The sequence below is a fragment of the Cynocephalus volans genome, chromosome 4, assembly GCF_027409185.1.
Source record: "Cynocephalus volans isolate mCynVol1 chromosome 4, mCynVol1.pri, whole genome shotgun sequence".
NCBI classification, from domain to species: Eukaryota; Metazoa; Chordata; class Mammalia; order Dermoptera; family Cynocephalidae; genus Cynocephalus; species Cynocephalus volans.
Genome location: NC_084463.1, coordinates 75,318,031 through 75,324,030, shown reverse-complemented (window position 1 = coordinate 75,324,030; position 6,000 = coordinate 75,318,031). Strand labels below are relative to the sequence as shown.

General features: G+C 36.5%; 1 pseudogene; it reads left to right on the top strand.

The window, feature by feature from the left end:
• The first annotated feature begins 1,120 nt into the window (after window positions 1–1,120).
• LOC134376204 (prolactin-like) overlaps window positions 1,121–6,000 on the top strand; it is a 30,123-nt pseudogene continuing 25,243 nt past the window's right edge.

Sequence of the window (6,000 nt, the reverse complement as noted above, 5' to 3'; positions counted from 1 at the left end):
AGAGACTGTATGTTTGTTCAACATCAGTGGATGATTAGGAAGCCAAGAAACAGGAAAAAGACTAATTTTAATTACCAGAAAAGCTGCAAGAGAAAAAACACAGAGCTAGTGGTAGACGGTCTCCAGCTACAGGCTGCACGGCACTTACTCTACTTGCCAATTAGAGCCAGTCAGACCCCACTGGGGGATTAAGTGAGCAGAGGAATCAGCCTCAGTGCAGGGGCAGGCGGGACAAGCACAATGAAAAACGGACACCGGACGACGCGGGGCGACCCGAGGCTCCCAGACAGTTTCATATATCGACACACGGAAATAGAAAACACTACGTGGGATTTCCTTTCCATTAAATACAGGTGCAAACCACATTCTCTACGGAAATATATTGCCAAAAAAATGTACTATAATTTATTTAACAAATACTCAGTTACCATCAGACGAATGGAGGGAATTGGAGAATGAGTCAAAGACTGATAGAGGAAAAGGAGAGGGGACGGCTGGCAGAACAATGGCACTAAAGCTGCCACCCTGGGGATTTACTACCTGTGTTATTTTTCCAATTATAGCCATTGTGACATAAAAATTCAGAAGAGGGGCTGCTGTCTGACACTAAGCTAACTCTTTCCCTAGCTTTTTTTTAGAACTGACACGAAACAAACAACAACAACAAAAAAAACCCAAGCAGAAATACAAACAGTCAGAGCCTAACAGTCCTTAGATGAAACTCGCAAGTGCATAAACAAAAGAGAAGCGCTTCCCAAGTCAGGACCTAAGAAAATTCTTCAAAGTGAGAAAGTGCAGTCTCCGGCGACCTAAGTGAACGCGTCGGTCTGCGCGGCGCTCATCAGAGGCAGAAGCCGAAGACCGAGCCAGGAAGGGGAGAGGGAGCAGCAGGCGACGGAGGAAGGGACTTCGCCCGCGACCTCCCGTGCAGTCTTCAGGCAACACGTTGCCTTTGTAATTTATGAACGTTAACTACGGAGGGTTGCAGAGCAGAAAAGCAGCGGGGAGGGAGCAAGCCCTCCGTACTTAGGAGGGAAGGGAAATACCGGTTGACTAGTGAGACGAGTGGAGAGACACATAAAATCCTCCTCGAGACACCCAGTCCTTTAGGCCCGGGGACATGCTAAATGAACCTCTTCAACGAGAGGCAGTGAGGCTCTGGGCGCGGGCGACGGCGACAGCGCGGGCGGGCGGGGAGGGGCGAGGGTCCGCTCCGGGAGGACACAGCCAGTCAGAGGCGCGGGGCGCGGGGCGCGCGGACGCATTGGAGGAAAACCCTGAGCCCCGCGCACACCGGCCGCAGGAGGCGCCGCGCCGACTTCCCCATATAACCGACCACGGAGCGGGGGAGCTTGACTGCGAGAAGGCAGCAGTCAAAGTGCCATTGGAGCTCAGGGCGGAGAGGATGCATTACCTGGGTCCCCTCTTCTGGAAGAGGCAGGGCAAGCTGGAGGATTCCTTGTGAATGATTAAAAACTCCGCAATTGTCTTCTACCACAGGCTGAGAACGACCCAAGGAACTGGTCTATCTGAACTGTGCCGACGGGCAGGAGGATGGGAGACAGGAATTGAGAGTCACGGAGGAAGGGCAGAGGAGTCTTGGCATCTCATTGGTAAGTGGCTGACATTCCTTTGCCAGTGACTGCTTTCTGTGAGTGTGCACTTCATCTCCCAGCCACTTAGGGATTTTTTTTTTTTGACACACTCGCTTCTGCGAAGCCATCCTTTCTTGTCATGTTGCCAGAATGTAAAAACTGTTAAGATGAAGATTATTATTGTTGTTGTTGTTTTTAAACACGCTATTTTTCTCTGCTGGATTTTATGTCAAAAAGTTGGAAGCAGAAGTAAATATAACCTATTTGGGCATCTCATAGTGCCACCCAAAATAAGATTAAACAATTCCTACATTGTAAGGTGATAAATGCTAGAACAGGGTAAGAATCTTTCTACAAAAGAAACTGAATGTTCAGAAAATGGGATATTGTTCTCAGGTACTGAATGTATGTTTTAGGATGGAGCAATGTGTTTTTGACAATAGAGCCCAAATAACTGGGCATCTGGCAGTGCAATAACTTGTTAAGATTCAGTATGGATGCTCTGTGGAGTTCTACAAAGTTCGGGAGACGAAGAAAAACAGTATCTTGGATTACGTTGGGCTTTTTTCAACATTTGGTATGGGAATGTGATGGATTTTAAAAAATGATACAAAATGTTTAGACATCCTTATTGAGTATTTTATTGGGAAAAATGGGAGAGAATATTAATTTGCACATATATGAGCATGAAGTACAATAAGCAGAGAATTACTTTGACAACTTGAAAATTATTAAGTTCTTTTAAATAATTTTATTTTGTAAAGAACAAGAATCCACTAAATACTTTACAATTATTTTATTTTAAAGTTTTGTAACCTCTGTATCATGAAAAATACAATTTAGTGTGGTAATTTAAAAGGAGTATTGGAAGCAAAAAACTTTTAAAGTTTTGATTGGCAGTGCTTTGTCTACATTCGACTCATCTGCTCCTTAATTTAAAAAGAGAATATTATTGAGAGTTCCCCATACTTCTACTTTGATTCTTAATTTTAAGTGTGTAAATAAGGATAGAAGAAGATGTTCATTAGGATATCAGCATTAAAAAACAGAAATAGTGAGTCAAATTTAAAAATTAGTGGAGGTATAACTGATTACTTTTGAATTGCAATTGAACTACAGAAATACTTATGAACATTACAGTGAGCTTAGAAGAGTTCATCATGATTAATATTTACCCTAATTATAAAATAATTAGTAATGATTAGGCCTTTATTTTTTGAAGGTGCCTGTTGTCAATTTTGAGCACGTTTCTTTGTGTATTTTCATACTTTATGTTTAAATTATTTTAAGTTCTGTGTGTACCAGTATATTCAGTCTTAAACTTGACAGCACACATTTGCTCTGATACAAATGGAAAAAAAAATGACTATTTAAAAAATTTCAAATAAAATTAATGATTAAAAATAAAAGATATTATACAAAAAAATCAACTAAGTCTGGTGAAGTAAACAAAGCACAAAATTCAGAGTTAAAAGTTAAAAAAAGGAAATGTAATTACAATTTGCAAAGTAGCTTAGCTGGAGTGTTAGGGTATGATAATAAAGTGTATATGAAAACAGTCAGTGAAATGTTTATTACAATATAAGTGTCAATGTTTTTGTGCAGGAACTGGTGGAACCTTTAAACCTAAAACTTCTGAAAACTAAGAAATGAGGAGAAAAACTGCGAATTTTAATTTCTCTCTGATTTTATAGACAACTAAATGGAAAGTTAGAATTCTTAAAAGTTAGGAAAAAAAAGAATATTACCCAAATAGAGGGAAAAAAAAGAATATTACCCAAATAGATTAACTAAATGCCAGACTTTGTATATAAGTTGTGAGGCACATGCATACCATGGTGCTGTTGGCAATAGATCTGAAAAGCTACAGTTGTAGAATTTTTAAATGCATGGCTGAAATACCTGAACATTTCCCAACATGAGCAATACTTCAACTATTAGGTGGTCTGAAAAATTCATTAAGTTTGGGAGACAAATGAAAATGAGTTCATGAACATACACATAGGATATGTTTGTTTAAGAATCACTATAATTAGTTGCTTGTGAAAGTTTACTTCAATTGTACGTGCCCAATTAGAAATGTATCAGGCTTGGTGTGTGTGTGTGTGTATATATATATATATATGTTTAAATATCTTTTTTACTAACCAATTTAAAAAACCTTCACCACCTTCGGGGTAGAGGTAAGAGTGTGATATGATGTCAAAACTCACTTAGTGAGAAGACTAGAGGGTGTCAGTAAAGGGCAGAGGGCCCTCCTGATGAAGGAAGTAAGGGGATGTTATGCTGGCCAAGTCATTTTGAAGTTTGTCTTACTTCTAGACAAAACAAAAGGTATATTTTTGTGAAGATTAAAACAAAAAAGATGAAACCTTGCCCAGATGGCTATAGTAGTTTAAAGATAATTTGAATATGTGTAAATTTGATTGGCTAAAACAAAGTTTTATAGCAAAGCTAGTGTTTTCTCCCAATTCATCAAAAACTAATCTAGAATTTTATGAGGCTGAGATATTTTAAATTTTGTGATTTGCTCGATCCATCCTACCACACATATTTTAGTTGCCTATAGTCTTTAAATTGTCTTTTTAAATATATATATTTTTAAAAACTTTTACTAAGAGATTGGAAGTTTATTTTCTTGCTTTAAATAGATCTATGTGTTTATGAAATTTGGTCTCTCAAAATTGTGACTTCAAACGCTTATGTTTGTTCCCCTCTTTCTTATTCCTAAAGTCACAAACACAAAATATGAGAGTTTCTGAAAAGATATTCTTTAGACTAGTGTTATAAGGCTGTGCTAATATGTTACATGAACTTCTAAGCACTTTATAGCAGGAAAGAGACTGGTCGGAAGCTCAAAGCAGTAGAATCCCTGCAGAGGTCTATTTTCTGAGCATTTGTGATCAATAATTCTACATTAGAGGCTGGTGCATTTTAAAAAGTAATGAAGTATATAAAACTCCTAACACTTAAGATTTAGGATTAACAACTATTATGAACTATGTTCCATCTCCTTACCCATCCCCTTTCAATTAAGTTTTATGATTTTTGCATATTCAAAAGTATATTGTTAGAAGTGTTCTGATAAATGGAATATTATCAGTTTTTATTAGTCCCAGACACTTGAACAGTTATTTTGGTTGATTATATTCATTTAAAATGAATAAAACAGATTGTAGTTTTTCAGTATAGTGGATAAGAAGATAATTTGTAAGCATCTAAATTACATGTTTTTTTAAGAAAGATCTTTACAGTTAAATTATTTTGTCAAAGATTTTTGTAGTAGTATTAAATTAATTCCCATGAACATGATATGACTATCTGAGTATAACTTCAGTTATGTTTTACCTATTGTAAATATTTGGATAAGCAAAGTGTAGAGCATTTTCATGCATATCAAGACTCATAAGTTAAAACACGGGACTTTAATTGCATATTCCAGAGTATTGCATATAATATTTCTGACATTATAAACTCCTTGAGCATGAACTTATAAGACTTAAAAGCTAGTCAAAGTATGGAAGCTCCTCTCTTCTCCAGGACAGGGAAAGGAAACTCTCTAAATAAGCTATAAAGTAATTTAGAAAAATAAATCAAAATTTTGTTTCATGGAAATCAAAAGAAACCAATGAATCTATTTCATGATCTAATATAAAATAGTGTGAGATTTGTTATGTGTGAGAGACTTTAGAAATTACAGTCATGTTCTTTTCCCATGTGTTTCTTAAGCTGGAATTCCTTGTGATCACCCCCATTACCAACAGTTCTAAAAATGTTTGATTTGATGCATTTGATGACACAGGTATAAAATTGATTTTCTTTTCTCTTTTTCTCTCAGTGATTCCTTAAAAATTTATAGTGGCCTAAATAACTTGTTTTGTGTCTACCACTTTTTATTCATTTTTTCACAAATGGACTTTTCTTAACCTATCTGACAGGATTACCATATTTCCTCTTAAGCCAGTCATGGTTCCAAATAATTCACACACTCAGTTGCTTATACCATAAAAGTTGAGTTCTTGATAGAAAGCAAGGGGCCAATGCATTTGTATGATTTCCTACTAATCATGTTTACTAGTTTGTGTCTTTACTAGGAAATATGGACCTGCTTAAGGGTTAAAGTGATTAATCTGATGATTATCCAAATTTTAAGCAATTGCATTCTAGGCAAGGAGGAAGATGAAAGTATTTCATTTATCTGAGTGATCTAAAGCTCTCTTGCATGACCATTTACTGAAAAAGTATAATTACATATGTAAAAATTTTATAAGGGGAGTAGGAATCTATTCTATATCATTCTTATAGCTGTTATATGCTCAGTAAGGAGAACATCTCATTTTCCATTACCATCCAATAATAAACGTAGCATACAGAGTTTAGGAAAAGAAACTTTCCTGATTACATA